We start from the raw sequence: 26,351 nt of genomic DNA, 5'->3' as shown, positions 1-26,351 counted from the left end.
TAACATAACAACGCAGGGTCCATGACGGAATCAAACAACTCTAAGGAGGCAGTGCACGGTGCCAAGGGGGTAGCAATGACGGCTGTGCTGCGTCACATTACAAAGGAAAGTCCCACCTCCGGGACGGTTGGACGGTGTGAGGGGACACATTACATGAGTGTGTAGTTCAGCGTTTGCAAGGAGCATAATTTCAAGAGCGCCTTTTTCCTTGTGCAGTATTAGTGCTGCACAAGGTGGCTCTTTCAGTAACAAACGCCTAGGGGCGGGGGGGGGACAGGTCCCCTTACATTTTAGTTGTGCCAGCGTGGCGGTCGCATGACACGTTGCCGAATACACAGCTGGGGATCAGCTGACGTTACTGAACCCCAATAACAGAGGAGCGACTGTTAATTGTGCAGACAGCACTTCCAGGCACCAACTGGCGGTGTTAGAGCCCAGGGACAGCAGGAGGAGCAGATTGGAGGTATTGCCGCACACACAGCTGGGGATCAGCTGACGTTACTGAACCCCAATAACAGAGGAGCGACTGTTGACTGTGCAGACAGCACTTCCAGGCACCAACTGGCGGTGTTAGAGCCCAGGGACAGCAGGAGGAGCAGATTGGAGGTATTGCCGCACACACAGCTGTGGCTCAGCTGACGTTACTGAACCCCAATAACAGAGGAGTGACTGTTGACTGTGCAGACAGCACTTCCAGGCACCAACTGGTGGTGTTAGAGCCCAGGGACAGCAGGAGGAGCAGAGGAACAGAGTGTAGGGCGAAGCCTGATTGGAGCAAGTTGAAAGGGAACCTTTAACCCCCCCCCCCAGACGTTTGTAGCTGAAAGAGCCATCTTGTGCAGCACTAAGGATGCAAAAGGAAAAGGTTGCTCTTTTAATTATGCTCCTTGCAAACACAGAGGTAAACACTAAAAATGTGTCCCCTTATACCGTTAAACCATCCCGGAGGTGCGAATTTCCTTCGTAATGGGACACAGCACAGCTGTCATTCCTATCCCCTTGGTGCCGTGCACTGCCTCCTCAGCGTTGTTTTAAGCTGTCACGGAGCCTGCGCTGTTTTTTATCCCTTGGCCATGCCCAATTAGCGCTGCCTGTCTTCTGACATAATTTGGTGTCAGGCTGTCAGTGCCTGTGCGTTCACGCTGCTCCAGATCCCACCTCACAGTGAAGTCTAACGTAATCCCACTGCGGGCCTTGGATCCATGGGCATGCACAGTGCATATCCTCGACTCTCACTCCCCTCCTTCCCTCTTCTTCAGACTGTGCGGTGTCACGGCCGTGGCATGCTATTAGGGATCAGCTGACGGCGCACAGTCTAAAGAAGGCGGAGGGAGATGAGCGAGAGCCCGAGGGGAAGATATGCACTGCGCATGCCCATGGATCCCAGGCCCGCAGTGTGATTCAATCAGAAGACACTGCGAGGCGGGATCTCGGGCAGCGCGGCCGCACAGGCGCAGCCAGCCTGACACCAAATTATGTCAGAAGACAGGCAGCGCAAATAGGGCATGGCCAAGGGATAACAGAACAGCGCAGGCTCCGTGACAGCTTAAAACAACGCTGAGGAGGCAGCGCATGGCACCAAGGGGGTAGGAATGACGGCTGTGCTGCATCACATTACGAAGGAAAGTCCCAGCTCCGGGACGGTATAACGGTATCAGTGAACACATTTTATAAGTGTTAAGTTCTGCGTGTGCAAGGAACTAAACTAAAAGAGCTACCTTTTCCTTGTGCAGCATTACTGCTGCACAAGATGGCTCTTTCAGTAACAAACGACGGGGGGGGGGGACAGGTTCCCTTACATTTAGGTTGCTGTGCCAGCGTGGCGGTCGCAGGACACATTGCCGGCTACACAGCTGGGGATCAGCTGACGTTACTGAAACCCAATAACACTGGGTCGTATGTTTTTACTGTGCAGCCTGCACTTCTGAGCCGCAACTGGCGGTGTTGGAGCCCAGGAATAGCAGTTCAGGTGGTAGAAAGATGAACACATCAGGAGACCTGGATGACACCCAATTACTTAATCAGGCAGAGGAGTGGCAAATTCCTGCGAGATCCAGGCCTGGTTCATTTTCAGGAAAGTAAGCCGGTCAACGTTATCGGAGGATAGTCGCATGCGACGGTCTGTTAGTACACCACCTGCGGCACTAAAGACACATTCCGATAAGACACTAGCCGCAGGGCAAGACAGCACCTCCAATGCATACTGGCTTAGCTCTGGCCATGTATCCAGCTTAGAGACCCAAAACTTGAACGGGGAAGAGCCGTCTGGGAGTACAGTAAGAGGGCAAGCCATGTAGTCTGTCACCATCTGACGGAACCGTTGCCTCCTGCTGACTGGAGCCGCCGGTGATGGTGTAGACATTTGGGGCGGGCAAACAAAAGTGTGCCAGAGTTGTGCCATACTGGGCTTGCCTTGGGCAGAGGCACTGCTTCTGCTCCCTCTTTGGGCAGAGCCTCCCCCACTGCCTCGACGCACTGAGCTGCTTTGTAAAGCACTAGCAGCACTCCTCTCAGTTGGACTGGAGAAGATGATGGAATTCACCAGTGTGTCGTGGGACTCCCACAATTTACGCTACCGGGTCAACGCTGGGATGAGGTTTTGGACGTTGTCCCGGTAGCGAGGATCGAGGAGGGTGAACACCCAATAATCAGGCATGTTGAGAATGTGGTCGATGCGGCGGTCGTTTCTCAGACACTGCAGCATGAAATCCACCATGTGCTGCAGACTGCCAACTGGCCCAGAAACGCTGTCCCCTGCTTGAGACATGATCTCTGCCCGCTCATCATCACCCCACCCTCGCTGTACACACTGACCACTGGACAATTGTGTCGCTCCCTCCTCTGGACGGAGCTCTTCCTCCTCCATTGACTCTTCCTCATCCTCCTCACAAAGTGGCCCCTGCGTACCCCTTTGTGAGGAACCACGTGGCGCTGACTCTCCAGAAGCTGATGGAAAAGGTGACTCCTCATCCTCCACCTCTTCCACAACATCATCCCTTAACCCTTGCAAAGTTTGCTGAAGCAGGCAGATAAGGGGGACAGTCATGCTGACTAGTGCATCATCTGCACTTGCCATCCGCGTGGAATAATCAAAAGGATGCAAAACCTGGCAGACGTCCTTCATAGTGGCCCACTCTGTGGTTGTGAAGTCTGATCGGCGCTGACTGCGACTTCTTTGCGCCTGGTGCAGCTGGTACTCCATAACTGCTTGCTGCTGCTCACACAACCGCTCCAACATATGTAACGTGGAATTCCACCGGGTAGGTAGGTCACATATGATGCGGTGTTCCGGAAGGCGGAATCGGCGCTGCAGAGCAGCAATGCGGGATCTTGCCAAGCTGGAACGCCGCAAGTGAACACACTCTAGGCGGACCTTGTGCAGCAGGGCATCAAGATCCGGATAGTCCCTCAGAAAACTCTGCACAACCAAATTGAGCACATGTGCCAGACATGGGATGTGAGTGAGGTTGCCAAGGGCCAAAGCTGCCACCAGATTTCGGCCATTGTCACACACTTCCATGCCTGGCTGGAGATTCGCTGGCAGTAACCACACATCGCTCTCCTGCTTGATGGCATTCCAGAGCTCCTGCGCTGTGTGGCATTGATTCCCCAATGAAACTAGTTTCAAGATGGCCTGCTGACGTTTGGCCACGGCTGTGCTCATGTCGGTCATAGGTAAACGTTCACGGGTCCATGTGGAGGTGGACTGTGACGGCTCCTGCAGAGATGATTCTGAGGAACTTGTGTAAGAGGAGGAGTCAATGCGTACAGACTGGATTCCTGCAATCCTTGGAGTGGGCAGGACACGTCCTGCGCCACTCGCACGATCTGTACCTGGCTCAACAACATTAACCCAATGGGCAGTGAGGGAAACGTATCGCCCCTGTCCATGCTGACTGGTCCACGCATCGGTGGTGAGGTGGACCTTGCTACTGACGGCGTTCAGTAGCGCATGTTTTATGTTTCCCTCAACATGCCTGTGCAGGGCAGGGACAGCTTGCCTGCTGAAGTAAAAGCGGCTGGGCACCTTGTACTGTGGGACTGCCAATGCCATCAAGTCACGGAAGCTGTCAGTCTCCACTAGCCTGAATGAGAGCATTTCCAGGGACAACAGTTTGGCAATGCCTGCATTCAGAGCCTGTGCTCGGGGGTGGTTGGCCGAGAATGCCCGCCTTTTCTCCCATGCCTGTACTACCGATGGCTGTAGAGTAGACTGGGAGTGTGAGGATGACTGGGAAGGTGGTGCTGTGGGTGGAATTACACAAGGTCTCTGGACAACAGTGCCAGAGATTCTTCCATGGCGATCCTGGGAGGAAGCCAAACCAGCTGTGCGTGAGCTGGAGGAAGAGGCAACACGAGCTGAAGAGGTGGTAGCTGCCGCTGTTGGTTGGCCTACATCTTCAGTGTGTTTCTGTAACTCCACCGCGTGCCTGGTCCGCACATGTTTCCACATATTTGTGGTATTGAGGTTGCTGACATTTTTCCCTCTTTTTACTTTCTGATGACACAGCTTGCATTTGACAAAACAAATGTCATCTGCAACTGTGTCAAAAAAGGACCAGGCACTGCAAGTCTTGGGAGCGCCCTTTTTGGCTTTGGAAAGAGACAGGCTCCTAACGGGTGCCAAAGTGGAGGCTACAGGCTCCGCAGTCTTCCCCCTCCCTCTCCCTCTTTGGCCCGTAAGGGGAATCTCTTCCTCAGAGCTGCTCCCACCACCTTCCTGTTCCTCACGCCACGATGGGTCAACGACCTCATCATCTCCACTACCCTCTGCCACCAACTGCTCCTCCTGGGTAGTCTCGGCAGCACAGTACGCACCAGAAAGCGGCACCTGAGTTTCATTATCAGATGCGTACTGCGCTGTGGTCACCGGAGGCACTGGCCCACCCGCCTCTTCAGAGTCAGAGAGACAAAGCTGTTGGGCATCATTGCACACTGCCTCTTCTTCCATTTCTCCAATGCTGCTTGGCTGGCCCCCTGTTTCCAAGCCAAGAGATTCAGAGAACAGAAGTAGAGACGGCTCCTGTCCTGGGCTCTCTGACTGCCTGGCCAATTTGGATGGCTGCTCTCCAGTACTCTGTGCCTGAGAGGATGTGGCACTAACTGAAGTCGATGCCGAGGCGTTAGCTGCCATCCACCCGACAACGGCTTCAATTTGGTCTTCACGCAGCAGCGGTGCACGGCGCTCTCCGACAAAGCTGCGCATGAAGGACTGTTCCCTGCTGAAACTGAGTGACGACGAGTCACCGGTGCCCGCAGCAGGCACAGAATCACCACGTCCTCTCCCTGCTTTTCTCCCTGCTCCGCGCCCACGCCCACGTGCCTTACTCCCTGCCCTCTTCATCTTGGTTGACAGATAAAGATAAGCAGAAAAGTACTAAGGCCTTAGTGTGCTTATTCCTGAAATGCTCCTCCTAACAGGTGTAAGAAACACTAATGTTGTAAAGTGTGGACTAAACTTTATTATTTTTCAAATGTGGCCTACACAAGTGTTAAGTTGTGTTTGGTGAACTTTCCTTTTTTTTTTGTTTCTGCAGATCGGACTACAGAGCAAGTTTAACTCACACGGGGACCGTGCAGACAGCCGTAAACGGCGCTGCAAGGCCCAAAAACCCTCCTCTAGGTTATCCTATGTAGTGTTTTTCCACTATTTAGCTGGAGACGGGTGGAAAGACACTAATAGGAAATTTTTTTAAAAAATTTTAAACAGGCTGCACTATTTGAAAAAAAGGAAATTTTTTTTCAAGGTATGAGGCAGTAACGCACCCTGAGCTGAATCCAACCGGCTATGGCTGCACGCAGACTACATTGCGAGCTGCGCTCACACAGAGACCGTGCAGACAGCCGTAAACGGCGCTGCAAGGCCCAAAAAAACACCTCTAGGTTATCCTATGTAGTGTTTTTCCACAATTTAGCTGGAGACGGGTGGAAAAACACTAATAGGAAATTTTTTTTTAAATTTTAAACAGGCTGCACTATTTGAAAAAAAGGAAATTTTTTTTCAAGGTATGAGGCAGTAACGAACCCTGAGCTGAATCCAACCGGCTATGGCTGCACACAGACTACAGGGCGAGCTGCGCTCACACAGAGACCGTGCAGACAGCCGTAAACGGCGCTGCAAGGCCCCAAAAAACCCCTCTAGGTTATCCTATGTAGTGTTTTTCTACAATTTAGCTGGACACGGGTGGAAAAACACTAATAGGAAATTTTTTTAAAAAATTTTAAACAGGCTGCACTATTTGAAAAAAAAGGAAATTTTTTTTCAAGGTATGAGGCAGTAACGAACCCTGAGCTGAATGCAACCGGCTATGGCTGCACACAGACTACAGGGCGAGCTGGGCTCACACGGAGACCGTGCAGACAGCCGTAAACGGCGCTGCAAGGCCCAAAAACCCCCCTCTAGGTTATCCTATGTAGTGTTTTTCCGCAATTTAGCTGGAGACGGGTGGAAAAACACTAATAGGAAATTTTAGAAAAAATGTGCAGCAGGCTGCACTATGAGCAAAAAAGGACAACTGTGTGAGGCAGTGTGAACCCCCCCTGAGCTGAATACAACCGGGTATATGGCTGCACACAGACTACAGAGTGAGCTGCACACACACACACAGAGAGACCTTGCAGAACGCTGTTAAAACAGCGCTGCAAGGCAAGAGCAAGGTGAACAGTGAAGAACACACAGCGTTTTGCTAAATTAGCCTTGGGAAAGGAAAATAAAGCAATTAGCTATCTCAACTGGCCCTCAGTTAGAACACAGCATCCTGTCCCTAACTGAAATCACAGCAGAGTGAGCGCAAAATGGCGGCAGCGTTTTTTATAGTGCAGAGTGACATCATTTCAGCAGCCAATCACAGCCTTGCCAGTAGTTACATGCCCACCATGCTAAACAGGATGTGCCCACACTTCCAATCATTCCTCATTGGCTGCTGCGTTCAGTTTGAATTCTGGGAACTTCCGATTCCGGTATCCGATACGCGGGAAGTATCAGAATTCGGTATCGGAATTCCGATACCGCAAATATCGGCCGATACCCGATACTTGCGGTATCGGAATGCTCAACACTACTGAACACTATACACTATATACAAAGCTCCTATATATAAAGTCACGGGTGATCACTGTATATTGCCTGTACACTTACACTGTATATGAAGTACAGATCTCTTGTGTAAAATGGCACTTATGGTGATATTAGTATTGTGCTTTTTTTTTACTAATGTTAATTATTGTAGTATTCAGTCACTATGTTGTGGTAATATGTGATCTGATCATGGTGTGGTGGTATTTGTTCCTTGTATGTGCTATTATTTGGTCACTATGTTGTGGTAAAATGTGATCTGGTCATGGTGTGACGATATTTGTTCCTTGTATGTGTTATTATTCAGTCACTCTGGTGGTAATATGTGATCTGGCCATGGTGTGGTGGTATTTGTTCCATGTATGTAGTATTATTCGGTCACTATGGTGGTAATACATGGTCTAGTCATGGTGTGGCAGTTTTTGCTCCTTGTATGTGCTATTATTTGATCACTATAAGGTGGAAATATGTGGTCTGGTCATGGTGCGGTGGTATTTGTCCCTTGTAAGTGATATTATTGGTCATTTTAAAAATTGAAGAATAAATAAAAGTATACCGAAATTGTATTGGATATTTTAACAATTAAGTTACAGTAGTGTAGAGCCCAGCCAAAAGAGTGTACATTGTCTTGGTTTGCAGATTAAAAAATATTTTGGCCCAAGCAAAAGCTGCTGGCTCTGTAAATGTGTGATTGGTAAGAATGTGGTGCAGAAGTGGAGTTTTTCCAAGAGAGGGTGATGGGACTGTGGACGGTTCGAGGGGTGGAAGCAGAGCTGGGATGGAGCCTGGGCGGACTCTCAAGAGGGCATCGAAAATTTTGCCAGCATGGGGCCCTGAAATTTCTAGTGGCAGCACTGCTACCTACACTTTGGTGAATAAATCAAAGCTCAGGCAGGAAATAGCTGGATTCTAAGTTAGAAAAGATCCTCAGAGGAACTGAAGACCTGCAGGTCATGTAACCACATCAGCAAGCTCAGGAACTGAGCTATCATGGTAATAGACGCCAATTAGTGATATGCTACATTTCAGGAATACATGTAAATGAAATAAAAAAAATTCTGTGGCTGGAAAACCCTTTTAAAAATATGAGATAACCTATTTAATGAAATAATGACTGGCGCTGAAATGGCAGGAAAGAGTGAGAAAAGTTAGAATGGATCAGGGCTATCTGCAAAGTGCTCACTGGAAATTACATGGAACTCCTCAAAATATGTAAATTCAACTTACATGTAGAACAATAATATCATATAATTGAATCCTTTTTTTCATATTTCATCAGTTTTGTATATGTTAAAATATGTGAATTGGGAGAGTTATCATGAATATGGAATTACGACACACAAGACTAATGACATCGATCATTCTTGGCACAAAGTTCACACTCACCCTGCTGTCAACCAAACAATGTTTCCCACATAAAATGTAAAAAGATAATTATTGTATGTTCTTTTCCCGAGCTCATTTGGGACATAGTATACTCCAATGGACACCAAGAGAGCTATAAAAGCTGATTCTAGAGGGGCAATACTACGTGAAAAATGTCATAAAACATACAGTCATGGCCAAAAGTATTAACACCCCTGCAATTCTGTCAGATAATACTCAGTTTCTTCTTGAAAATGATTGCAATCACTAATTCTTTGGTATTATTATCTTCATTTAATTTGTCTTAAATGAAAAAAACACAAAAAGAATTGTCCTAAAGCCAAATTGGATATAATTCCACACCAAACATAAAAAAGGGGGTGGACAAAAGTATTGGCACCGTTAGAAAAATCATGTGATGCTTCTCTAATTTGTGTAATTAACAGCACCTGTAACTTACCTGTGGCACCTAACAGGTGTTGGCAATAACTAAATCACACTTGCAGCCAGTTGACATGGATTAAAGTTGACTCAACCTCTGTCCTGTGTCCTTGTATGTACCACATTGAGCATGGAGAAAAGAAAGAAGACCAAAGAATTGTCTGAGGACTTGAGAAACCAAATTGTGAGGAAGCATAAGCAATCTCAAGGCTACAAGTCCATCTCCAAAGACCTGAATGTTCCTGTGTCTACCGTGCTGTTGTGAATTCCGCTCTTGGGCTCCCTCCGGTGGTTGTAAGTGGAACTTTTGTGAGTTCTGCTCTTGGGCTCCCTCTTGTGGTTTCAAGTGGTTTGGCTGCTCCTTGGAGTTAGCTGTCTTCAGCTGCCTCCACTTATCGTCTCTTCTGCTCGGCTATTTAGGCCTGGCTGTTCCTTCAGCCAGTGCCACTTGTAAATGGTTCCTGGTTGGATTCACATCTCTTTGGATTTCCCTGTTATCCTGACCAGTTCAGCAAAGCTAAGTTTTTGCTTGCGCTTTTCTGTTCACAGATTGTGGACTTGTCCGTTCAGTGCTTTCTATGTTTGTCCAGCGTTATCAGTATGAATTAATTCTGTCTTGCTGGAAGCTCTGGGAAGCAGATTTGCCCTCCACGCCTTTAGTCAGGTGTGGAGATTTTTTTTTGTAAACTCTGCGTGGATTTTTGTAGTGTTTTATACTGACCGCACAGTATTCCATCCTGTCCTATCTATCAAGCTAGACTGGCCTCCTGTGCTCATCCTGGTTTCATTCTGTGTATGTCTTTTTCCTCTCCACTCACAGTCATTATTTGTGGGGGGCTAATCTATCCTTTGGGGATTTTCTCTGAGGCAAGATAGTAACATAGTAACATAGTTAGTAAGGCCGAAAAAAGACATTTGTCCATCCAGTTCAGCCTATATTCCATCATAATAAATCCCCAGATCTACGTCCTTCTACAGAACCTAATAATTGTATGATACAATATTGTTCTGCTCCAGGAAGACATCCAGGCCTCTCTTGAACCCCTCGACTGAGTTCGCCATCACCACCTCCTCAGGCAAGCAATTCCAGATTCTCACTGCCCTAACAGTAAAGAATCCTCTTCTATGTTGGTGGAAAAACCTTCTCTCCTCCAGACGCAAAGAATGCCCCCTTGTGCCCGTCACCTTCCTTGGTATAAACAGATCCTCAGCGAGATATTTGTATTGTCCCCTTATATACTTATACATGGTTATTAGATCGCCCCTCAGTCGTCTTTTTTCTAGACTAAATAATCCTAATTTCGCTAATCTATCTGGGTATTGTAGTTCTCCCATCCCCTTTATTAATTTTGTTGCCCTCCTTTGTACTCTCTCTAGTTCCATTATATCCTTCCTGAGCACCGGTGCCCAAAACTGGACACAGTACTCCATGTGCGGTCTAACTAGGGATTTGTACAGAGGCAGTATAATGCTCTCATCATGTGTATCCAGACCTCTTTTAATGCACCCCATGATCCTGTTTGCCTTGGCAGCTGCTGCCTGGCACTGGCTGCTCCAAGTAAGTTTATCATTAACTAGGATCATCAAGTCCTTCTCCCTGTCAGATTTACCCAGTGGTTTCCCGTTCAGTGTGTAATGGTGATATTGATTCCTTCTTCCCATGTGTATAACCTTACATTTATCATTGTTAAACCTCATCTGCCACCTTTCAGCCCAAGTTTCCAACTTATCCAGATCCATCTGTAGCAGAATACTATCTTCTCTTGTATTAACTGCTTTACATAGTTTTGTATCATCTGCAAATATCGATATTTTACTGTGTAAACCTTCTACCAGATCACTAATGAATATGTTGAAGAGAACAGGTCCCAATACTGACCCCTGCGGTACCCCACTGGTCACAGCGACCCAGTTAGAGACTATACCATTTATAACCACCCTCTGCTTTCTATCACTAAGCCAGTTACTAACCCATTTACACACATTTTCCCCCAGACCAAGCATTCTCATTTTGTGTACCAACCTCTTGTGCGGCACGGTATCAAACGCTTTGGAAAAATCGAGATATACCACGTCCAATGACTCACCATGGTCCAGCCTATAGCTTACCTCTTCATAAAAACTGATTAGATTGGTTTGACAGGAGCGATTTCTCATAAACCCATGCTGATATGGAGTTAAACAGTTATACTCATTGAGATAATCCAGTATAACATCCCTCAGAAACCCTTCAAATATTTTACCAACAATAGAGGTTAGACTTACTGGCCTATAATTTCCAGGTTCACTTTTAGAGCCCTTTTTGAATATTGGCACCACATTTGCTATGCGCCAGTCCTGCAGAACAGACCCCGTCGCTATAGAGTCCCTAAAAATAAGAAATAATGGTTTATCTATTACATTACTTAGTTCTCTTAGTACTCGTGGGTATATGCCATCCGGACCCGGAGATTTATCTATTTTAATCTTATTTAGCCGGTTTCGCATCTCTTCTTGGGTTAGATTGGTGACCCTTAATATAGGGTTTTCATTGTTTCTTGGGATTTCATCTAGCATTTAATTTTCCACCGTGAATACCGTGGAGAAGAAGGTGTTTAATATGTTAGCTTTTTCCTCGTCATCTACAACCATTCTTTCCTCACTATTTTTTAAGGGGCCTACATTTTCAGTTTTTATTCTTTTACTATTGATATAGTTGAAGAACAGTTTGGGATTAGTTTTACTCTCCTTAGCAATGTGCTTCTCTGTTTCCTTTTTGGCAGCTTTAATTAGTTTTTTAGATAAAGTATTTTTCTCCCTATAGTTTTTTAGAGCTTCAATGGTGCTATCCTGCTTTAGTAGTGCAAATGCTTTCTTTTTACTGTTAATTGCCTGTCTTACTTCTTTGTTTAGCCACATTGGGTTTTTCCTATTTCTAGTCCTTTTATTCCCACAAGGTATAAACCGCTTACAGTGCCTATTTAGGATGTTCTTAAACATTTTCCATTTATTATCTGTATTTTTATTTCTGAGGATATTGTCCCAGTCTACCAGATTAAGGGCATCTCTAAGCTGGTCAAACTTTGCCTTCCTAAAGTTCAGTGTTTTTGTGACTCCCTGACAAGTCCCCCTAGTGAAAGACAGGTGAAACTGTACAATATTGTGGTCGCTATTTCCAAGATGCCCGACCACCTGCAGATTTGTTATTCTGTCAGGTCTATTAGATAGTATTAGGTCTAAAAGTGCTGCTCCTCTGGTTGGATTCTGCACCAATTGTGAAAGATAATTTTTCTTGGTTATTAGCAGAAACCTGTTGCCTTTATGGGTTTCACAGGTTTCTGTTTCCCAGTTAATATCCGGGTAGTTAAAGTCCCCCATAACCAGGACCTCATTATGGGTTGCAGCTTCATCTATCTGCTTTAGAAGTAGACTTTCCATGGTTTCTGTTATATTTGGGGGTTTGTAACAGACCCCAATGAGAATTTTGTTACCATTTTTCCCTCCATGAATTTCGACCCATATGGACTCGACATCCTCATTCCCTTCGCTAATATCCTCCCTTAAAGTGGACTTTAGACAAGACTTTACATAGAGACAAACCCCTCCTCCTCTCCGATTTTTACGATCCTTTCTAAACAGACTGTAACCCTGTAAGTTAACTGCCCAGTCATAGCTTTCATCTAACCATGTCTCGGTTATTCCCACTATGTCAAAGTTACCTGTAGATATTTCTGCTTCTAGTTCTTCCATCTTGTTTGTCAGGCTTCTGGCGTTTGCGAGCATGCAGTTTAGAGGATTTTGTTTTGTTCCAATCTCCTCGCTGTGGATTGTTTTAGAAATGTTCTTACCTCCCTTCTGAGTATGTTTTCCTGGGTCTTCTTTGTTCGAGTCTAATGTTTTTCTTCCCGTCCCCTCTTCTTCTAGTTTAACGCCCTCCTGATGAGTGTAGCGAGTCTTCTGGCGAATGTGTGTTTCCCAGGTTTGTTGAGGTGTAGTCCGTCTCTGGCGAGGAGTCCATCGTACAAGTAATTCACACCGTGGTCCAGGAATCCGAATCCTTGTTGTCTGCACCATCGTCTTAGCCAGTTGTTCGCATGAAGGATCCTGTTCCATTTCCTGGTGCCATGCCCATCTACTGGAAGGATAGAAGAAAAAACTACCTGTGCATCCAGTTCCTTTACTTTCTTCCCCAACTCTTCAAAGTCCTTGCAGATTGTCGGTAGGTCCTTCCTTGCCGTTTCATTGGTGCCAACATGTATCAGAAGAAATGGGTGGACGTCCTTGGAGCTGAAGAGCTTTGGTATCCTATCGGTCACATCCTTGATCATCGCACCTGGAAGGCAGCATACTTCTCTTGCGGTTATGTCCGGTCTGCAGATGGCTGCTTCTGTGCCTCTCAGTAGTGAGTCTCCCACCACCACCACTCTTCGTTGCTTCTTGGCTGTACTTTTTGCTGTCACTTGTTGCTGTGTGCCCTTTTCTTTTTTGCTTGCTGGTATTGCTTCATCCTTAGGTGTGCCATCTTCATCCTCTACAAAGATTTGATATCGGTTCTTCAGTTGTGTGGTTGGTGATTTCTCCATGGTCTTCTTGCTTCTTTTGGTCACATGCTTCCACTCATCTGCTTTTGGAGGTTCTCTGACACTTTTTTCACCTTCTGTGACCAGTAGAGATGCTTCTGTTCTGTCTAGGAAGTCTTCATTCTCTTTGATGAGTTTCAAAGTTGCTATTCTTTCTTCCAGACTCCGCACCTTTTCTTCTAAAAGGGCCACTAGTCTACATTTCTGACAGGTGAAATTCGATTCTTCTTCTGGTCGATCTGTGAACATGTAGCACATGCTGCAGCTCACCATGTAGGTTGTCACATCTGCCATGTTGCTCCTAGATCCTGCTGACTTGCTGTGTGTTTTCCTTCTTGTGTAATCTACTCAGCCAAGCTTTCTTGCAATAATGTCCTACAGGCAACAGTTTGGTGATGCTTTCCAAGCAGCTGGTCCCGGCTGTACCCAACGATCTTCTAGCTGAGGGAGACTCTTCGCTTTTCCCAGAAGGCCCCTGGAATATGCAAATTATCCTCCTGAAGCTTGAATCCCTGGTTTGGTGATGCTTTCCAAGCAGCTGGTCCAGGCTGTACCCAACGATCTTCTAGCTGAGGGAGACTCTTCGCTTTTCCCAGAAGGCCCCTGGAATATGCAAATTATCCTCCTGAAGCTTGAATCCCTGGTTTGGTGATGCTTTCCAAGCAGCTGGTCCCGGCTATACCCAACGATCTTCTAGCTGAGGGAGACTCTTCGCTTTTCCCAGAAGGCCCTGGAATATAGAAGGCCCCTGGAATATATGAAAGATAGTTTTCCTGCTTCTGTCTTTAGGGGTAGTTAGCTCTTAGGCTGTGTCGAGATCCCTAGGGAGAGTTAGGAGCATTCCACGGCTACTTCTAGTGTTGTGTTGAGCTTAGGGACTGCGGTCAGTACAGTTACCACTTCCTTCAGAGCTCGTTCCATGTTGCTCCTAGACCACCACATCATAACACCGTGCACAGTGTCATCAAGAAGTTTAAAGCCCATGGCACTGTGGCTAGTTTCCCTAGATGTGGATGGAAAAGAAAAATTGACAAGAGATTTCAACGCAAGATTGTGCGGATGTTTGATAAAGAACCTCGACTAACATCCAAACAAGTTCAAGCTGCCCTGCAGTCCGAGGGTACAACAGTGTCAACCAGTACTATCCGTTGGCCCTCTGAATGAAAAGGGACTGTATGGTAGGAGACCCAGGAAGACCCCACTTCTTACCCCGAGACATAAAAAAGCCAGGCTGGAGTTTGCCAAAACTTACCTGAAAAAGCCTAAAACGTTTTGGAAGAATGTTCTCTGCACAGATGAGACAAAAGTAGAGCTTTTTGGGCAACGGCATCAACATAGAGTTTACAGGAGAAAAAAAGAGGCATTCAAAGAAAAGAACATGGTCCCTACAGTCAAACATGGCGGAGGTTCCCTGATGTTTTGGGGTTGCTTTGCTGCCTCTGGCACTGGACTGCTTGACCGTGTGCATGGCATTATGAAGTCTGAAGACTACCAACAAATTTTCCAGCATAATGTAGGGCCCAGTGTGAGAAAGCTGGGTCTCCCTCAGAGGTCATGGGTCTTCCAGCAGGACAATGACCCAAAACACACTTCAAAAAGCACTAGAAAATGGTTTGAGAGAAAGCACTGGAGACTTCTAAGGTGGCCAGCAATGAGTCCAGACCTGAATCCCATAGAACACCTGTGGAGAGATCTAAAAATGGCAGTTTGGAGAAGGCACCCTTCAAATATCAGGGACCTGGAGCAGTTTGCCAAAGAATGGTGTAAAATTCCAGCAGAGCATTGTAAGAAACTCATTGATGGTTACCGGAAGTGGTTGGTCGCAGTTATTTTAGGGTGGTTTCACACTTGCGTTTTTGTCTGCAGCGTTTTTTTTCAAAAAAACGCATGCGTTTTTTTTCCCTATATTTAACATTGAAAACGCATGCGTTTTTTTGTGTACGCGTTTGGTCGCGTTTTTTGACGCATGCGTTTTTTTACTGCATGCGTTCATTTTCTGAAATGCTACTTGTAGTATTTTTAGAAGCGTTTTTTGGACCAAAAAAAAAACGCATGCGTTTTCATGCGTTTTTTTTGGGTCAAAAAATACATTGGAGTCAATGGGGACGCATGCGTTTTTTGGTGCATGCGTTTTTTGCGGTAAAAAACGCATGCGTTTTTTTATTAAAAAACCAGAAAACACACTGAAATGCCACCCCCCAGCATAAAGGTGATAAAGGGAACCTAACCCTACCCCTAACCCTACCCCTAACCCTACCCCTAACCCTAAGGGATCCTAACTCTAACCCTACCCCTAACCCTACCCCTAACCCTAAGGGATCCTAACCCTAACCCTACCCCTAACCCTAATCCTAAGGGATCCTAACCCTAACCCTAATCCCTTTATGGTTAGGGTTAGGGGTAGGGGTAGGGTTAGGGTTAGGATCCCTTAGGGTTAGGGTTAGGGGTAGGGTTAGGGGTAGGGTTAGGGTTAGGGTTAGGATCCCTTAGGGTTAGGGTTAGGGGTAGGGTTAGGGGTAGGATCCCTTAGGGTTAGAGTTAGGGGTAGGGTTAGGGGTAGGGTTAGGGTTAGGGTTAGGATCCCTTAGGGTTAGGGTTAGGGGTAGGGTTAGGGGTAGGGTTAGGGGTAGGATCCCTTAGGGTTAGGGTTAGGGGTAGGGTTAGGGGTAGGATCCCTTAGGGTTAGGGTTAGGGGTAGGGTTAGGGGTAGGGTTAGGGTTAGGGTTAGGATCCCTTAGGGCTAGGGTTAGGGGTAGGGTTAGGGGTAGGATCCCTTTAGGGTTAGGGTTATGATCCCTACCCCTAACCCTAACCCTAACCCTAACTATTTCTGTTTATAGTGGGTTTTTTACTTTATTTTGATGATTGGCAGTTGTCACACATTTTTCTGCATGCGTTTAAAAAACGCAAACGCATGAAAAAACGCATGTAAACGCGGTAAAACGCCGCGTTTTTTTCACCACATGCAAAAACGCATGCGTCAAAAAAACGCAGCGTTTACACGCGTTTACATGCGTTTTTTCACCATGCGTTTTTTTGCGTTTTTTACCGCAAAAACGCACCCGAAAAAACGCCAATGTGAAACCAGCCTTAGCTAAAGTTTGTGCAACCAAGTATTAGGCTGAGGGTGCCAATACTTTTGTCTGGCCCATTTTTGGAGTTTTGTGTGAAATGATCAATGTTTTGCTTTTTGCTTCATTCTCTTTTGCGTTTTTTCATTTAAGACAAATTAAATGAAGATAATAATACCAAAGAATTTGTGATTGCAATCATTTTCAGGAAGAAACTGAGTATTATATGACAGAATTGCAGGGGTGTTAATACTTTTGACCATGACTGTAGGCTTTGTAAAAGTCCTACCATTTATTAAAAACCTCCTGATGGATTTGAAGTTCGAAAAATTGTCTTTTTAACTGAGCCCCAAACACTGTTGTGTAGATACGTAAATAATCCCACAACGATAATGTTTCAAATATTTCCCACATGTTCATTTGCTGTTCCAGAGACGACATGTCCTAATTGATTCAGTGTCCAAATAACCATTTAGCAGTCGCCTTTTTAACTATATGTGAATGGAAAGATTGTGTAGAGATTGATATTCTTTAAGAGTAAAAATGATTTTTTTTCTATAATTTTCGGATTTTTTTCAGAATAAATATATATACAGTGGGTGCGGAAAGTATTCAGACCCCTTTAAATTTTTCACTCTTTGTTTCATTGCAGCCATTTGGTAAATTCAAAAAATTTCTTTCTCATTAATGTACACTCTGCACCCCATCTTGACTGAAAAAAAAATAGAAATGTAACAACTTGTGCAAATATTTATAAAAAAGAAAAACTGAAATATCACATGGCCATAAGTATTCAGAGCCTTTGCTCAGTATTGAAGAGAAGCACCCTTTTGACCTAGTACAGCCATGAGTCTTCTAGGGAATGATGCAAAAAGTTTTTCACACCTGGATTTGGGGATCCTCTGCCATGCTTCCTTGCAGATCTGTTGTGAATTCTGTGGCAGAGCTCCCTCCTGTGGTCACAAGTGGTACTTCGGCTGATTCTCTCTGTAAGCTTCCGTTGGTGGAGGGAAGTGGTACTGCGGCTTCTGAGTTTCCTTCCTCAGGTGATGTGGTGAGGTCGTTAGGTGCTGCTCTACTTAACTCCACCTAGTGCTTTGATCCTGGCTTCCTGTCAATGTTCCAGTATTGGACTTGTTTTCCTCCTGGATCGTTCCTGTGGCCTGCTGCTCTGCATAGCTAAGTTTTCCTTTGCTATTTTGTTTGCTTTTCTTCTGTCCAGCTTATCTATTTGTTTGCTGGAAGCTCTGGGACGCAGAGGGTGTACCTCCGTGCCGTTAGTTCGGTACGGAGGGTCTTTTTGCCCCCTTTGTGTGGTTTTTAGGGTTTTGTGTTGACCGCAAAGTTACCTTTCCTATCCTCGCTCTGTTCAGAAAGTCGGGCCTCACTTTGCTAAATCTATTTCATCTCTACGTTTGTCTTTTCATCTTACTCACAGTCATTATATGTGGGGGGCTGCCTTTTCCTTTGGGGTATTTTTCTGAGGCAAGGTAGGCTTATTTTCTATCTTCAGGCTAGCTAGTTTCTCAGGCTGTGCTGAGTTGCATAGGTAGCGTTAGGCGCAATCCACGGCTGCCTCTAGTGTTGTTGGATAGGATTAGGGATTGCGGTCAACAGAGTTCCCACGTCTCAGAGTTCATTCTATGTTTTTGGATTATTGTCAGATCACTGTATGTGCTCTGACCTCTATGTTCACTGTGGTACTGAATTGCCTAATCATAACAGTACAGGAAGCCAAAGTAATAATGATTCTCAATAGAGGGAAAAAAGAAGTTCTGAGACCATTTTTTTTTCTCTGCACTGTGTTTTGCCTTTTTTTTCCCCTAGACATTTGGGTGGTTCAGGACACAGGTGTAGCAATGGACATTAGAAGTCTGTCTTCATGTGTGGATCAGCTGTCGGCAAGAGTACAAAAGATTCAAGACACTATTGATCAGAAATCTATGTTAGAACCAAGAATTCCTATTCCTGATTTGTTTTTTGGTGATAGAACTAAGTTTCTGAGTTTCAAAAATAATTGTAAACTATTTCTGGCCTTGAAACCTCGCTCCTCTGGTGATCCAGTTCAACAGGTTTTGATCATTATTTCTTTTTTGCGTGGCGACCCTCAGGACTGGGCATTTTCTCTTGCGCCAGGAGATCCTGCATTAAGTAATATCGATGCGTTTTTCCTGGCGCTCGGATTTCTGTACGATGAGCCTAATTCTGTGGATCAGGCAGAAAAAAATTTGCTGGCTCTTTGTCAGGGTCAGGATGAGATAGAGGTATATTGTCAGAAATTTAGAAAGTGGTCCGTGCTCACTCAATGGAATGAATCTGCGCTGGCAGCTATGTTCAGAAAGGGTCTCTCTGAAGCCCTTAAGGATGTCATGGTGGGATTTCCTATGCCTGCTGGTTTGAATGAGTCTATGTCTTTGGCCATTCAGATTGGTCGACGCTTGCGTGAGCGTAAATCTGTGCACCATTTGGCGGTATTACCTGAGCTTAAACCTGAGCCTATGCAGTGCGATAGGACTTTGACCAGAATTGAACGGCAAGAACACAGATGTCTGAATGGGCTGTGTTTCTACTGTGGTGATTCCACTCATGCTATCTCTGATTGTCCTAAGCGCACTAAGCGGTTCGCTAGGTTTGCCACCATTGGTACAGTACAGTCAAAATTTCTTCTGTCCATTACCTTGATCTGCTCTTTGTCATCGTATTCTGTCGTGGCATTTGTGGATTCAGGCGCTGCCCTGAATTTGATGGACTTGGAGTATGCTAAGCATTGTGGGTTTTTCTTGGAGCCCTTGCAGTGTCCTATTCCATTGAGAGGAATTGATGCTACGCCTTTGGCCAAGAATAAGCCTCAGTACTGGACCCAGCTGACCATGTGCATGGCTCCTGCACATCAGGAGGTTATTCGCTTTCTGGTGTTGCATAATCTGCATGATGTGGTCGTGTTGGGGTTGCCATGGCTACAAGTCCATAATCCAGTATTAGATTGGAAATCCATCTGGGGTTGTCAGGGGGTACATGGTGATGTTCCATTTCTGTCAATTTCGTCATCCACCCCTTCTGAGGTTCCAGAGTTCTTGTCTGATTACCGGGATGTATTTGATGAGCCCAAGTCCGATGCCCTACCTCCGCATAGGGATTGTGATTGTGCTATCAATTTGATTCCTGGTAGTAAGTTCCCAAAAGGCCGATTGTTTAATTTATCTGTGCCTGAGCACGCCGCTATGCGCAGTTATGTGAAGGAGTCCCTGGAGAAGGGGCATATTCGCCCGTCATCGTCGCCATTAGGAGCAGGGTTCTTTTTTGTAGCCAAGAAGGATGGTTCGCTGAGACCTTGTATAGATTACCGCCTTCTAAATAAGATCACGGTTAAATTTCAGTACCCCTTGCCGTTGTTATCTGATTTGTTTGCTCGGATTAAGGGGGCTAGTTGGTTCACCAAGATAGATCTTCGTGGTGCGTATAATCTTGTGCGAATTAAGCGAGGCGATGAATGGAAAACTGCATTTAATACGCCAGAGGGTCATTTTGAGTATCTAGTAATGCCATTCGGACTTGCCAATGCTCCATCGGTGTTTCAGTCCTTTATGCATGACATCTTCTGAGAGTACCTGGATAAATTCCTGATTGTGTACTTGGATGACATTTTGATCTTCTCGGATGATTGGGAGTCTCATGTGAAGCAGGTCAGAACGGTTTTTCAGGTCCTGCGTGCTAATTCTTTGTTTGTGAAGGGATCAAAGTGTCTCTTTGGTGTGCAGAAGGTTTCATTTTTGGGGTTCATCTTTTCCCCTTCTACTATCGAGATGGATCCTGTTAAGGTCCAAGCCATCCATGATTGGACTCAGCCGACATCTCTGAAAAGTCTGCAAAAGTTCCTGGGCTTTGCTAATTTTTATCGTCGCTTCATCTGCAATTTTTCTAGTATTGCTAAACCATTGACCGATTTGACCAAGAAGGGTGCTGATGTGGTCAATTGGTCTTCTGCTGCTGTGGAAGCTTTTCAAGAGTTGAAGCGTCGTTTTTCTTCTGCCCCTGTGTTGTGTCAACCAGATGTTTCGCTTCCGTTCCAGGTCGAGGTTGATGCTTCTGAGATTGGAGCAGGGGCTGTTTTGTCGCAGAGAGGTTCTGATTGCTCAGTGATGAAACCATGCGCCTTCTTTTCCAGGAAGTTTTCACCTGCTGAGCGAAATTATGATGTGGGCAACCGAGAGTTGCTGGCCATGAAGTGGGCATTCGAGGAGTGGCGTCATTGGCTTGAAGGAGCTAAGCATCGCGTGATGGTCTTGACTGATCATAAGGACTTGACTTATCTCGAGTCCGCCAAGCGGTTGAATCCTAGACAAGCTCGTTGGTCATTGTTTTTTGCCCGTTTTGACTTTGTGATTTCATACCTTCCGGGCTCTAAAAATGTGAAGGCGGATGCTCTTTCTAGGAGTTCTGTGCCCGACTCTCCGGGTGTATCTGAGCCGGCGGGTATCCTCAAAGGGGGATTAATTGTGTCTGCCATCTCCCCTGATTTGCGGCGAGTGCTGCAAAAATTTCAGGCTAATAAACCTGATCGTTGTCCAGCGGAGAAACTGTTTGTCCCTGATAGGTGGACGAATAAAGTTATCTCTGAGGTTCATTGTTTGGTCTTGGCTGGTCATCCTGGAATCTTTGGTACCAGAGAGTTAGTGGCTAGATCCTTTTGGTGGCCATCTCTGTCGCGGGATGTGCGTACTTTTGTGCAGTCCTGTGGGATTTGTGCTCGGGCTAAGCCCTGCTGTTCTCGTGCCAGTGGGTTGCTTTTGCCCTTGCCAGTCCCGAAGAGGCCTTGGACACATATCTCTATGGATTTTATTTCAGATCTTCCCGTTTCTCAAAAGATGTCAGTCATTTGGGTGGTCTGTGATTGCTTTTCTAAGATGGTCCATTTGGTACCCTTGTCTAAATTGCCTTCCTCCTCTGATTTGGTGCCATTGTTCTTCCAGCATGTGGTTCGTTTACATGGCATTCCAGAGAATATCGTTTCTGACAGAGGTTCCCAGTTTGTTTCGAGGTTTTGGCGAGCTTTTTGTGGTAGGATGGGCATTGACTTGTCTTTTTCCTCGGCTTTCCATCCTCAGACTAATGGCCAGACCGAACGAACCAATCAGACCTTGGAAACATATCTGAGACGTTTTGTTTCTGCTGATCAGGATGACTGGGTGTCCTTTTTGCCTTTTGCTGAGTTCGCCCTTAATAATCGGGCTAGCTCGGCTACCTTGGTTTCGCCATTTTTCTGCAACTCTGGGTTCCAGCCTCGTTTCTCGTCAGGACAGGTTGAGTCTTCGGACTGTCCTGGTGTGGATACTGTGGTGGACAGGTTGCAGCAGATTTGGACTCAGGTAGTGGACAATTTGACCTTGTCCCAAGAGAAGGCTCAACGTTTTGCTAATCGCAGACGCTGTGTGGGTCCCCGACTTCGTGTTGGGGATCTGGTTTGGTTATCTTCTCGTCATATTCCTATGAAGGTTTCCTCTCCTAAGTTTAAACCTCGTTTCATTGGTCCGTATAGGATTTCTGAGGTTCTTAATCCTGTGTCTTTGCGTCTGACCCTTCCAGATTCTTTTTCCATACATAACGTATTCCATAGGTCATTGTTGCGGAGATACGTGGCACCCATGGTTCCTTCTGTTGACCCTCCTGCCCCGGTTTTGGTGGAGGGGGAGTTGGAGTATATTGTGGAGAAGATTTTGGATTCTCGTCTTTCAAGACGGAAACTCCAGTATCTGGTTAAGTGGAAGGGTTATGCTCAGGAAGATAATTCCTGGGTCTTTGCCTCTGATGTCCATGCTCCCGATCTTGTTCGTGCCTTTCATGTGGCTCATCCTGGTCGGCCTGGGGGCTCTGGTGAGGGTTCGGTGACCCCTCCTCAAGGGGGGGTACTGTTGTGAATTCTGTGCAGGGCTCCCTCCTGTGGTCACAAGTGGTACTTCGGCTGATTCTCTCTGTAAGCTTCCGTTCGTGGAGGGAAGTGGTACTGCGGCTTCTGAGTTTCCTCCCTCAGGTGATGTGGTGAGGTCGTTAGGTGCTGCTCTACTTAACTCCACCTAGTGCTTTGATCCTGGCTTCCTGTCAATGTTCCAGTATTGGACTTGTTTTCCTCCTGGATCGTTCCTGTGGCCTGCTGCTCTGCATAGCTAAGTTTTCCTTTGCTATTTTGTTTGCTTTTCTTCTGTCCAGCTTATCTATTTGTTTGCTGGAAGCTCTGGGACGCAGAGGGTGTACCTCCGTGCCGTTAGTTCGGTACGGAGGGTCTTTTTGCCCCCTTTGCGTGGTTTTTAGGGTTTTGTGTTGACCGCAAAGTTACCTTTCCTATCCTCGCTCTGTTCAGAAAGTCGGGCCTCACTTTGCTAAATCTATTTCATCTCTACGTTTGTCTTTTCATCTTACTCACAGTCATTATATGTGGGGGGCTGCCTTTTCCTTTGGGGTATTTCTCTGAGGCAAGGTAGGCTTATTTTCTATCTTCAGGCTAGCTAGTTTCTCAGGCTGTGCCGAGTTGCATAGGTAGCGTTAGGCGCAATCCACGGCTGCCTCTAGTGTTGTTGGATAGGATTAGGGATTGCGGTCAACAGAGTTCCCACGTCTCAGAGTTCGTTCTATGTTTTTGGATTATTGTCAGATCACTGTATGTGCTCTGACCTCTATGTTCACTGTGGTACTGAATTGCCTAATCATAACACAGATCCTCTTCAGTTCCGTCAGGTTGGATGGTGAACGTTGGTGGACAGCAATTTTCAGGTTTCTCCAGAGATGCTCACTTGGGTTTAGGTCGGGGATCTGCCTGGGCCAGTCAAGAATGGTCACAGAGTTGTTCTGAAGCCACTCCTTTGATATTTTAGCTGTGTGCTTAGGGTCATTGTCTTGTTGGAAGGTGAACCTTCAGCCAAGTCTGAGGTCCAGAGAACTTTGGAAGAGGTTTTCATCCAGGATATCCACTGTACTTGACCGCATTCATGTTTACTTCAATGACAACCAGTTGTCCTGTCCCTGCAACTGAAAAACACACCCATAGCATGATGCTGCCACCACCATGTTTCACTGTTGACATTGTATTGGGCAGGTAATGATCAGTGCCTGGTTTTCTCCACACATGTTGCTTACAATTATCACCTTAAAGGTCTATCTCCGTCTCATCAAACCAGAGAATCATATTTCTCATAGTCTGGGAGTCCTTTGTGTGTTTTTTAGCAAATATGCGGGCTTTCATATGTCTTGCACTGAGGAGGTGCTTCCTTTGGGCCACTCTGCCATAAAATCAAACAAAAAGTAGCACACTGTAGCGCTATGGTAAACATGAAATATGGAAATTGAATTGCACTACTGCACTGGAAATGTGAAAAATTGAGAATGCTTAGCGTATAAATTGTACAATTCATGTGTACCTGGCAGCCACGTTAAGGCGATTCTTATTGCCAGGACCTAATGCCAGTCCTCTCTTAGACTGAAGTCTACATCTCTATGGGATATGAATCCTCTCTTTGACTGAAGTTTATATCTCTATGGAGGGGTAGGATCCTGCTGAAATTAAAAACATCTGAGGCTAAAAGGTGGAGTGCTGAGTCAGAAGGCCTATGCATACAAAGAACAAAAGACTGACGTCACATCTAAACACAAATTGATTCTGAAAAGGTTCTTACCTATAGTACTCAGTCAGTCATTCAGTCATATCCGTATGACATCCGTATGACATGCGTATGGCTTTACATTTCTCACTGCTTTTCCCTATTGAATTTTATGGCTCAATGGGCTGAAATTAGAAAAATGGCTGCGTATTTCTCGCAAGCTACACTGATGGTCCATGGTCCAATTTTTTTTAATCGCATTAATAGGCTTGCATTGGCGAGACTCGGGCGATATACGTGTACAATCGCAGCATGCTGCGATTTCACTTGCATGCTGAATATGCCCAAGAAAAAAATTGGTGATGGGAGCTGCCCGATAGATTAACAGTGGTCTGAGTGCTATGCGATGTATTGTACGCTAGTGTGACCTCGGCATAAGTCTCATACACACAGCCAACAAATGATTAATTATTTGTACCCAAACATTAATTCTATGTGCCATTGAACCTTCAATGAGGCAGACAGAAAAAGGAGAATTCACGTGATAAAAAATGTTAAAAATAAATTTATATAACATATAAAAGAGCATGAGATTCACCTCTAAACACAACATTTTTGGAGTATATTCTGATTTCTTTATTAATTTATTGCAGTCAGATGCCAAGATTCGCTTTGCAGCACACAATTTCACACCTCTACATTCGACATTTGGTACATAATGAGTCAAGTAACTCAGTCTTGAATCACATATCCCTCTATAGCTCATCAATTCTTAGTAGAACATTATGTTTGTGAATAATCAGGTTCAATTTGTTTTCATGAAACTTATGCACCGTATATACTCGAGTATAAGCTGAGATTTTCAGCCCACTTTTTTGGGCAGAAAGTCCCCCCTCTTGGCTTATACTCGAGTCATACCCAGGGATCGGCAGAGGAGGGGGAGCGGGGTCTGTCTACTTATACTCACCTACTCCTGGCGTGGTCCCTGCATGTCCCTGTTTCTTCCAGCGCTGCAGCTTCTTCCTGTAGTAAGCGGTCACATGGTACCGCTCATTACTGTAAGGAGCGGTAACGGTGACCGGCGCTCACTACAGGAAGAAAATGCGGCGCCGGGGAACAGACGTGCAGCAACGGTGCCAGGAGCAGGTAAGTATGACGGGGGCAGTGCGCGATACTCAACTGCTCCTCGTTCCACCGTCGGCGCCGCTGTGTCTTCCGCAGTGATGCTCAGGTCAGAGGGCGCGGTGACGTGATTAGTGCACGCCACCCTCTTCCTGAAAATCGGCGCAGAGGATGGGAAGACACAGCGGCGGTCAGCGGTGGAACGGGAAAGGTGAACATAACAAGTGCCGGGGGCCTGAGAGGGGAGTATGTAATTTTTTTTTATATTTGTAATCACAGTAACAGCATATGGAGCAAATATCTGTATGGAGCATCTTATGTGGCCATGTGCAGCATTATATGGGGGCAAATATCTATATGGGGCATCTTATGTGGCCATGTGCAGCATTATATGGGGGAAAATATCTGTATGGGGCATCTTATGTGGCCATGTGCAGCATGATATGGGGCAAATATCTGTATGGGGCATCTGTATGGGGCCATGAGCAGCACTATATGGGGCAAATATCTGTATGGGGCATCTTATGTGGCCATGTGCAGCATAATATGGGGGCAAATATTTTTATGGGGCATCTTATGTGGCCATGTGCAGCATGATATGGGGGCAAATATCTGTATGGGGCATCTTATGTGACCATGTGCAGCATGATATGGGGCAAATATCTGTATGGGGCATCTGTATGGGGCCATGAGCAGCACTATATGGGGCAAATATCTGTATGGGGCATCTTATGTGGCCATGTGCAGCATGATATGGGGGCAAATATTTTTTGGGGGCATCTTATGTGGCCATGTGCAGCATGATATGGGGGCAAATATCTGTATGGGGCATCTTATGTGGCCATGTGTTGTGAATTCTGCTTTTGGGCTCCCACCGGTGGTTGTAGGTGGTAATGCAGTTGTCTCTGGGCTGCAGTCCTGGACAGGTGTATCTGCTGATTGCAGTTCTGACTGGGGTATTTAGGTTTGCAGGACTCATCAGTCCTTTCCAGTTGTCAATGTTTCTTGGGAAGTGTTGGATCTCTGTCTGGCTTCTCCTGTTTAGCTGCCAATTCAGCAAAGATAAGTGTCTGTTTCTTTTTCTATGGCACACAAGCTGTGTGCTTGTTTTTTGATTGTATTCCTGCTC

Source organism: Ranitomeya imitator, chromosome 4 (assembly GCF_032444005.1).
Source record: "Ranitomeya imitator isolate aRanImi1 chromosome 4, aRanImi1.pri, whole genome shotgun sequence".
Taxonomy (NCBI): Eukaryota; Metazoa; Chordata; class Amphibia; order Anura; family Dendrobatidae; genus Ranitomeya; species Ranitomeya imitator.
This window is presented reverse-complemented; position numbering follows the sequence as displayed.